Source organism: Sminthopsis crassicaudata, chromosome 2, assembly GCF_048593235.1.
Source record: "Sminthopsis crassicaudata isolate SCR6 chromosome 2, ASM4859323v1, whole genome shotgun sequence".
Lineage (NCBI taxonomy): Eukaryota > Metazoa > Chordata > Mammalia > Dasyuromorphia > Dasyuridae > Sminthopsis > Sminthopsis crassicaudata.
In genome coordinates, this window is record NC_133618.1 from 520,387,096 (window position 1) to 520,397,313 (window position 10,218).

The window sequence follows — 10,218 nt, forward strand, 5'->3', positions numbered from 1 at the left end:
TGCTCAGGTGTGTAAGCTCACCTGGTGAATGCTGTATGCACATCTTGAGAAGAAGCCATAAAAAACACATATGATTTAAAAAAAATTCCTGAAGCACCTCCAACTAGATATCTCAAGGCATTTTATGAATTTTGCTCTTGGATTTGGTTTTCTTATGCCTCTTTTCCAGCAGGAGAAACTTGTGTAAAATGAACATATGATTTGCATAAATCAAAGTAAGGCTCCTCACTATTTTCTGGCATTCAATGCTATAAACTTCAAGTCAAGCTACAACTGGGTAATAATTATTTGTCCCAGGGTCTTCCAAAATTACATTTAATATATTTGAAAAAGAAGTTACAGGTACAAGGTTGGCTCTGCACAAGCAAAAAAAGGATAAAGGCAACTATAGAACACTATTAAATACAATTAACAATATGATTCAAGGTTAGAAAAGCAAGCAGGTTACTGGGACATATAAATAAGAGTGCATTATCTAGAAACTGAATTAATCTCTCCTCCATCTTCACCATTGACCCTTATTAAATAAAGTACTCTGTTGAGTTTGGTGTTATGAAAATGAAGTTTTAATTAAAAGTGAAGAATAGAAGATGGAGAAGAAAAAGAAATCACTTGTCTGAGCTCTCCCCAAACATTACAGAATGTCTTTAAATAATGCCATAAAACAATTCCTGAAGCAACAGAACTCACAAAAGGACAGGGTGAAATATTTTTCCAGCAAAAAAAAAACAAAAAAAAAAAACTCAGATGATCAGCTAGAAAAGTCTGTCAGGTGAGAGTGCAGCACAGTCCAGCACAGGCTACACCAGCACAGCCCCCGCTCCAGCAAACTAGGAACAGGTCTTGGGAACCATTGCATCAGTTTTGGAAACATCTGCTTCAGGAGCTCTCAGTCCACAGATAGTAAAGGGGTCAAAAAACTGGTCAGAAGAGATGATGGGGGGGTCTTTGCTAGCACTGAGGAAGGACTCTGTTACTTTGCCATTCTTGGATCTGGGTTCCAGTCTTTTGGTGGCAGTCCTAGGGTGAAGGGGAGCACTGACACACCAGATCTTGTGCTTGCAGTGGAGTGGGGACCCTTGTCACAGTTCCAGGGCAGAAAAGAGTGCTTGTGGTCACTCACAGACCAAAGCACAGGCTTAGGAGAATAGTAAAGATACCTCTTCTTAGATTTTATTTTCTAGGAAGAATGAAAAACTTATAGCTCCCTAGAAGCGTCTCTGAAAATAACTTCAAAAAACACCTGAAACTTGGGATAATGAATCCTCCATTCTGGAAGCAAAGACCTTTAAACAAAGGTTTTGTTTAACAAAGACTGTATTAAAAAAATAGACTGGGAAAATGAGAAAATAACAGAAAAAAAATTCTAACCACAGAAAGTTATCATGTTGATAAGGAAGATCAAAACACACACTCAGAAGAAGATAACAAAGTCAAAGCTCTTATATCCAAAGCCTTCATGAAAAATATGAATTGGTCTCAGGCCCTGGAAAAGCTCAAAAAGGGTTTTGAAAATTAAGTAAGAGAGGTAGAGAAAAAGTTGAAAAGAGAAATGAGAGTGATCCATGAAAAATGAGTCAATAGTTTGGTAGAGGAGACACCCCCCCCCAAAAAAAAAAACACTGAAGAAAACAACACCTTAAAAAACATACTTGAACAAATGCTAAAAGAAATACAAAAAGCCAATGAGGAAAAAAAAAAAACTTAAAAAGCAGAATTGGCCAAATGAGAAAAAAAGGCACAAAATTCACTGGGGGGAAAAACTTTTTAAAAAGTAGAATTGACCAAATGGAAAAGGAGGTACAAAAGCTCACTGAAGAAAATAATTCCTTAAAAATTAGAATTGAGAAAATGGAAGCTAATGGCTTTACGAGAAATCAAGAAACAATAAAACAAAATCAAAAGAATGAAAAAATAGAAAACGATGAGATATCTCACTAGAAAATCAACTGATTTAGAAAAATATCTAGGAGAAATAATTTTAATATTACCTGGAAGTCATGATCAAAAAAAAAAAAAAAAAGTCTAGACATCATCTTTTAAGAAATTATCAAGGATATCCTGATACTGTAGAACCAGATGATAAATAGAAATTTAAAGAATCTGCCCATCACCACCTAAATGAGATTCCAAAATAAAAACTCCCAGAAATATTATAACCAAATTCCAGAGGTCCCAGATTAAGGAGAAAATGCTGCAAACAGCCAGAAAGTAACAATTTAAGTATCATGGAGCCACAGTCAGGATAAGGCAAGATTAAGCAGTTTCTCTATTAAAGAACTAGAGAGAAGGAGGGCGGGGTTGGAATATGATATTCCACAGGGCAAAGGATCTAGGATTAAAATTCAAAAATTACCTACCCAACAAAATGGAATATAATTCTTCGGGGGAAAAAATGAATATTCAATGAAATAGAGGACTTCGTCAAGCATTCTTAATGAAAAGACCAGAGTTAAATAGATAATCTGACTTTCAAATACAAGACTCAAGAGAAGTGTAAAAAGGTAAATAGAAAAGGAAAATCATAAGGAATCTAATATGGTTAAACTGTTTGCATTCCTACATAGGAAGACACTTGTAACTCATAAAAACGTTCTCATTATTAGGGCAGTTAGAAGGAGTATAAATAGACAAAGGGCATAGCTGTGAGTTGAATATGCAGGGATGTTATCTAAAAAAAATAAAATCAAGGAGTGAGGGAGAAATGTACTGGGAGAAAGGAAAAGGAGAGATAGAATGGGGAAAATTATCTCACATAAAAAGGGCTAGAGAAAGTTTTTACAATGGAGAAGAAAGAAGGAGATTATGGGGAGTTAAGGGACCTTACTTTCATCACAATTGACACAAAGAGGGAATACCATACACACTCAATTAGTTATAGAAATGTATCTTATTTTATAGGAAAGTAGGAGGGGAAGGGGATAAGAGAAGAAAGGGGAGAATGATAGGAAAAAAAAGGCAGATTTAGGAAGGAGATTGTCAGAAGCAAAACACTGTTGAAGAGGAACGATAAGAGAGAGAATAGAATAAATAGGATGAGGGGGAATATGATAGAGGGAAATATAGTTAGCAATAGTAATTGAAAAAAAAAGGAGGAGGTTTCTCTGATAAAGTTTCTGTTAAAGAGAGCTGAGTTGAATTTATATAAAAAAGCCATTCCCCAACTGAAAAATAATCAAAAGATATGAATAGTTTTCAAATGAAGTAATCAAAGCCATTTATAGTTAAATGAATAAATTATCTAATTCACTATTGATTGGAGAAATGCAAATCAAAACATTTCTGAGATACTATCTCATACATATTAGATAAGCTAATAGGACAGAAATGAAAAATGACAAATGTTAGAGGGAATGTAGGAAAAATGAGTCATTACTCCACTGTTGGTGGAGTTGTGAACTGATTCAACCATTCTGTAGAGCAATTTGAAACTATGCTCAAAGGCATAAACCACTACAATGTTTGTATCCCAAAAAAGACTTTAAAAAAAAAAAAAAAAGAAAAGATAAAGGATCTAAATGTACAAAAATATTTATAACAGCTCTTTTCTTGTGGCAAAGAATTGGGAATTGAGGGAATGCCCATTAGTTGAGGAATGGTCTGAGCAAATTGTGTTATGTGATTATAATGGGATATTATTCTTCTATAAAAAATGTTGAGCAGATGCTCTCAGAAAAATCTGGAAAGACTTACATGAGGCATGCAGAGTGAAATGTACTGGGTACAAAGTCATAATGACATTACATGATCAGCTCTGAATGACTTAGCTATTCTCAGCAATGCAATCTGGATTTCTTATGATAAAAAAAAATACTACCTATCCCCAGAGAAAGAATCGATGGTATCTGAATATAGATAGAAGCATACTTTTTAAATTTTCCTTTATTTTTCTTGAAATTCCTTGGATTGGGGGGGGGAGTCTATATATATTCTTTCTGAACATGACTAATATGGAAATGTTTTGCAAGACTACACATGTATAACCTATGTCAAACTGCTCACCTCAATGGCACTGGGAGGGAAGGAGGAAGGAAGAGAATTTGGAACTCAAAGTTTTAAAAGTGAATGTTAAAAATTATTTTTATGTGTAACTGAGGAAAAAGTAAAGTACTAAATAATACTAGTAAAAAGTGTACTGGTCTAGAAATTGGGAGAAATGGTTTTTAGTCACTAACTCCTAACTACTATGTGATCCTGGGTAAATCAATATTTTTGATAAGTATTTATATGCTTTTGCTAGGTCATGGCCTTAGTTTCTCATCTGTTAGATGAGGAGAATGAACTAGATGTTCTTTAACTTCCCTCCATTGTCTGCCATAGACATTGAAATATGTCTTCAAGAAAATTTTCACAATCTTCTTTATGGAGACCTTAAAGAAAAAGGATACAAGTTTAATCTTCTGAGGTGATTTTTAATTGCAACCTGACAGAAGAAGCAGGCTATTAGATGACTTGACACCCAAGGGCCCTTTTAAACCTATGGTTTAAACTTCATTTTGCAGTGATAAAGATTGTAGTTATATAGAGAAGTCAGTTCATCATATGACTTTTATAGAACTTGAGAGTACTAATTCTCATAAATGTTTTCCAAATTTCATTTTGCAAAACTTCAGGATATTTCCAATTATCTCAAAGAATCACATAAAATTCTCATAAATAAATTAATTTCAATTTCTTATAATTCTAATAGTAAAGCTACATCATTCGACATTTTAAAACAATTGGTATATGAAATCAACCAATAAGCTTTTAAGCACTTTAGTTATTAAAATTCTGTTCCTTGAATTTATTTTTTTAAAAATCTCAGGTTTTAATCTGGGATTGGAAATTAAATCTGTTGCCATAATTATGGAAATCCAGTTAGGAACATAAGAACAAAAGGTGTTTTTCCCCTATAACATGGCTTTGTTGTATCATAGACATTTAATGCATGCTTGTTGAATTGAATTAAATGTTTTAACATTATCTCTATCAATGTATTTAAGGGTAATTTAAAAAATCTTTTGGCCTCATTGTATGATCAGTTTCCTTAACTGTACAATGAGAGGTTTTCATTGAATGACTTGTAAGGTATCTCTAAATTTAAACATTTTATGAGTCTATTAGACTTTCCCTTCAAATCAAGGATTCTGTTAGCTACTTTGACTTTGGACAAATATTTAACCTTCAAGGCCTGTTTCCTTACTTGTAAATATGAAAAAGTTAAATTAGATAAACTCCAAGTTCTAGTTTTAAAAATTCTATTAATTTTTTTTAAATTTATTTTCTTACTTCTAAATATTTCTAAATCATCTTCTTATAGAATGCTACTTCTGACTCATGATTTTACCATTTCCCACATGCTTAAAGTAACAGCTACACATTAGCCAAGAAGCTGAAAAAGTGATTGGACAATCCAGCAATTGCTATGTTATCTTTAGAAAATGAACAAAATAAAAATTTAATTTGTTAGAATATTCACATATTCATTATTATTCACACCTTGGCAAAGGAGTCATGCTTCATTGGAAGCATGCTTTTTCCTATCTAATCGTAAAGGAATGCTCCTATCTAATTCAGAAGTCAATAATAATTCAGGGATTTATGAAGTCCTCAGGGTTAGAACTCCCTCTGTCAAGATGAACCTTAAAAAATGTCTTAAAAGACATGCTGGAGGCTCCAAGAGTTTTGAGACTTTGAGTCAGTAACAAAGGCAGAATTTGAATCTAGGTTTTTAGCACCTCAGGACCAGCACCCTAGCCCATACACAGAGACTCTCAAGAACACGTGGGCATTTTTTCTGGATGCCTTCATTTCCATTTTTTGCCGTGCTGCTGTGTCAGAATATTCTTCAGTTGGTATTGAGAGAAATGATTATTTCTTTTTCATATGAATAGTCAACTATTAAAAGTGGGCAGACCCAAACTTTTTTTCTCTATCCTATTTGCTTCTCTGAAGCCTAGTGTCTCTAGGACAGGGCTGATGAAAAATGGGATTAGCATTGTCCTCATTCTGGATTTTGCTATTGTACTTAACTAGATCAGACTTCTAATATAAAGTGAATTCTAGCCTCTAGTTTTCTACTCAAACTAATCTGGGTGGAGGAAGATCCTTTGTCTGGGTTGCCAAAGGCTCTGGCTGTGGAAGTAATCCCTTTGTCCAAGAATGAGATGTTAACTCTCCTCACTAAAATCATTGTTAAGCAATCAGAGTTGATTATCATTCTCCAGTATATCCACTTTTCCAAGGGCATATAACCTGTGAATATACTGCCACGATTATCTTTGGTCGAAGAGAGAGGGTCATATGACTATTCCTTTTATTGATAAAATGTAATTACCCAGAAACTATATCTCTCAAACTTTTAAAATATGCTTCCCATTTATTCCAACTAAGTAAGTTCTTTGAGGACTCTATCTTCTAATTATAATTGCATTTCTTCCCCAAATTTCTTCACATCTTCACATACACATTAATAATATGGGTATTAAATAAGTACTCACCAAATTTTTTTACTTTGACTGTACAAATGCTACTTTCTTTATGAAGTTGTTTCCTAATGCTTCAGGTCATCAGTGTAATATATTCTTTTATTTACTCAACTGTGAATGTTGTATCCCTCCAGTTGGAATACAAGTTCCTTGAGATTATGTATTGTATTACTGTTGTATTTTCCTCTCCAGCACCTCACATATAATTGGCTTTTAATGAATGCTTGTTGGATGACTGACTCATGATATAAGCCCAGAGGTTAGGACTGTGATCTCCTCTTGGATGGCTACTTACTTATTGGACTGATGTTTATACCATTGGTCAACCTAACCCAAAAGATGGGTTAGGACCATGATCTCCTTCTGGATGGTTAGAATGGGGTCTTAAAATACAGCTATCTCACTTAGCAGTAAAAAGCCACGACCAAAAAGCTTTCCTCATGATGTAGAAAGCTAAGCTCAAGATTGCTTAGTCTTATACTTATAAAAGGAAGAAATGTAACAAAGCCATTGAAGTATTAGAAGTATAGGGTCTTTTGCAGAAATTCCCAAATTGGAGTTCCATTTGACAGTGTTACTGTGAATCCACATCCAGACATTTTTCCTAGCTTCAAAGAATCTTTGTAGTCTTGCTCAAGGCTGATGTAGGAAAAGGCACTGGATTACAAGTCCCAGGGTTCTGAGCCCAAGTCCTGATTCTGATACTTATTACCTGGCTGATCTTGAGCAAATCAATTATCTCTTTGACCTTTATGAGTCAAGTGAGTTTCCTCATTCATAAAATGAAGAATAAAGCTAGTATAAGATCCCTTCTAGTTTTAAATACACGATCCAATGATCTAGAAGTCAATGTTCTCTTTCTTTGTCTTTTTAAAATAAAATTTTATTGATATCTTTTATTTCTATATTACTTGCATTTCTCTTTGTATAATTACCTTTTTCCCTTCCTGGAGAATTAAATCATATAACAAAGAATTTTCCTTTACTTTTTAATTTAGTATGTTGGAGGGGGAAGAGGCTAAGAATCGTTTTGTTAGCTAATAAGGAATTAGGTCTAACTTTAAAAACAAAAACAAAAAAAACCTGACTTCAAATTCTAATTCTCATTAGGAATCCAGAAAAATTGGATTTCAAAGTTAGCCATTAGGTGGTGCTATGGGATTAGGGCAAGAACTACCACATGTTTTTTACATGTTCCACACCATTTCTGTCATCAACCTCCTGCCCCTTCTGGGCAGAGGTCAGCCTATGGCTAAGGCAGTCTTAGCTAGACATTGTATAATGTCATCAGTATAGTTGATGCAAATAGCCTGGAAATATGTCTTATGAGTGAGTCAATTTTGATATGAAATAGTGGTTATTATTCTGGCCTCTAAGGGATTTGAACTCGTGTGTTAATCAACATTTCATGAATTTGTGGGAGAGATCGAAGGACATAAAGATGATTTTTCTTCTGAAAGCTCTCTTCACTCTATTCCTTCCTTTTTATTCCCATGACTACCTCATTACCTCCCACCTCAACTACTACAATTGCTTTTTAACTGGTCTCCTTGCTTCCATTCTCTCTAATTCATCATATAAACTATGGTAGAGTAATCTTCCAAAAGTACTGCTTTGTACCCATCTCACACACTCCATGCAGCTCTCCCCACCACACACATTGAATAAGATCCGCATTACTCATGAAATAAAGTCCAGACTCTTTAGCCTGGTTTTTGAAGTCTACACTTTTAAAGTCAAAAGTCAGATCCTTGCTTATCCCAGTTGTAACTAGGGTGAGGTATATTTAATTAAGGGGATTGAGGTATAGAACAGCAGACCCCAGAAGAGAGCTTCTGACATGGTTGTGATCATGCTGGGAAGAAGGTGGCCCAATCCTTTGCCTTCAATATTAATAACAGCTGCCACTTATATAATGTTTTAAATTTCAATCAATAAATATTTGTTACGCACATCCTGTATGGCAGGCAATATGCTAAGTACTAAGCATACAGAAAGAGGCAAAAGCCAGTTCAACTTGACAAAAATGGTGATTTTCTTTTCCTTAAAAGAGGAATGGAATAAAGTTGGAAAGGTAGTTAGTGGAATCATATCTAGGGCAAGATGGCATAGGCTTTGTCTCAGGCACTGACATTCAAGGGTGTGAATTTCTTCCCCCAAGACAGCATTTCCTGGTGATTCAGAAACAATTATTTCAGTATCTTACAGTCCTTTGCTAGCTCACACCCCTTCGGACTAGGATTAAAGGCAGATGTCAAGAAAGCAGGGTTACCCAGACAATTCTCAGATGATGAAATTGAAACTATATCCACTCACATGAAAGAGTGTTCCAAATCAGTATTGATCAGACAAATGCAAATTAAGACAACTCTGAGATACCACTACACACCTGTCAGATTGGCTAAGATGACAGGAACAAATAATGATGAATGTTGGAGGGGATGTGGGAAAACTGGGACACTGATGCATTGTTGGTGGAGTTGTGAAAGAATCCAGCCATTCTGGAGAGCAATTTGGAACTATGCCCAAAAGGCTATCAAACTGTGCATACCCTTTGACCCAGCAGCGCTACTACTGGGATTATATCCCAAAGAAATACTAAAGAGGGGAAAGGGACCTGTATGTGCCAAAATGTTTGTGGCAGCCCTTTTTGTTGTAGCTAGAAACTGGAAGTTGAATGGATGTCCATCAATTGGAGAATGGTTGGGTAAATTGTGGTATATGAAGGTTATAGAATATTATTGCTCTGTAAGAAATGATCAGCAGGAGGAATACAGAGAGGCTTGGAGAGACTTAAATCAACTGTTGCTGAGTGAAATGAATAGAACCAGAAGATCACTGTACACTTCAACAACAATACTGTATGAGGATGTATTCTGATGGAAGTGGAAATCTTCAACATAAAGAAGATCCAACTCACTTCCAGTTGATCAATGATGGACAGAAACAACTACACCCAGAGAAGAAACACTGGGAAGTGAATGTAAATTGTTAGCACTACTGTCTATCTACCCAGGTTACTTATACCTTCGGAATCTAATACTTAATGTGCAACAAGAAAATGGTATTTACACACATATATTGTATCTAGGTTATATTGTAACACATGTAAAATGTATGGGATTACCTGCCATGGGGGGGGGGGAGGGAGTGGAGGGAGGGAGGGGATAATTTGGAAAAATGAATAAAAAAAAAAAAAAAAAAAGCAGGGTCACCGAGACCGGAGAAGCTCTGTAATGTAGCAGATAGCTGAAGTCAGGAAGAGCTGACCTTGACTCTTACCTCAGATATTTAACTAGCCTTGTGGCCCTAGGAAAGTCATCTTAGACCAAGTTTCCATAACTGTAAAAATGCAATAATGGCTCAATACTTAGCAAAATGTTTCCTACATATGATTCGTGTTTCATTGCCTTCCCTTACAGGATTCTCATCATCTAGAATGTCCTCCCCACTCTTCTCTATTACTTTTTTTCCAAGATTAGCTCAAGTCTTACCTTTTTCATAAAGCCTTTTTCACTTGCCCTGCCAGCCTCCAATGAAATTTGTTCTCTGCACCACTTTTTTGGTACTTAGCATATTTATTTTTTTGGCCTCTTAGCCAATTGAAGTTTGTAATTTCATGAACATCCTTTTTTCCATACTAAATACTTCTCTTTCTTTTTTTAAACTAGACCCATGATTTCACTGGGCAGGAAATTCTCTGGTGAGGAAACCACCACTATCGATGCAGATCAGCAAGTTATTTAGC

At 35.1% G+C, this 10,218-nt stretch overlaps 1 protein-coding gene across 6 annotated transcripts in view; it reads right to left on the minus strand.

The window, feature by feature from the left end:
• SHC4 (SHC adaptor protein 4) overlaps nucleotides 1-10,218 on the minus strand; it is a 167,821-nt gene that overhangs the window by 39,955 nt on the left and 117,648 nt on the right. The window lies entirely within an intron of this gene.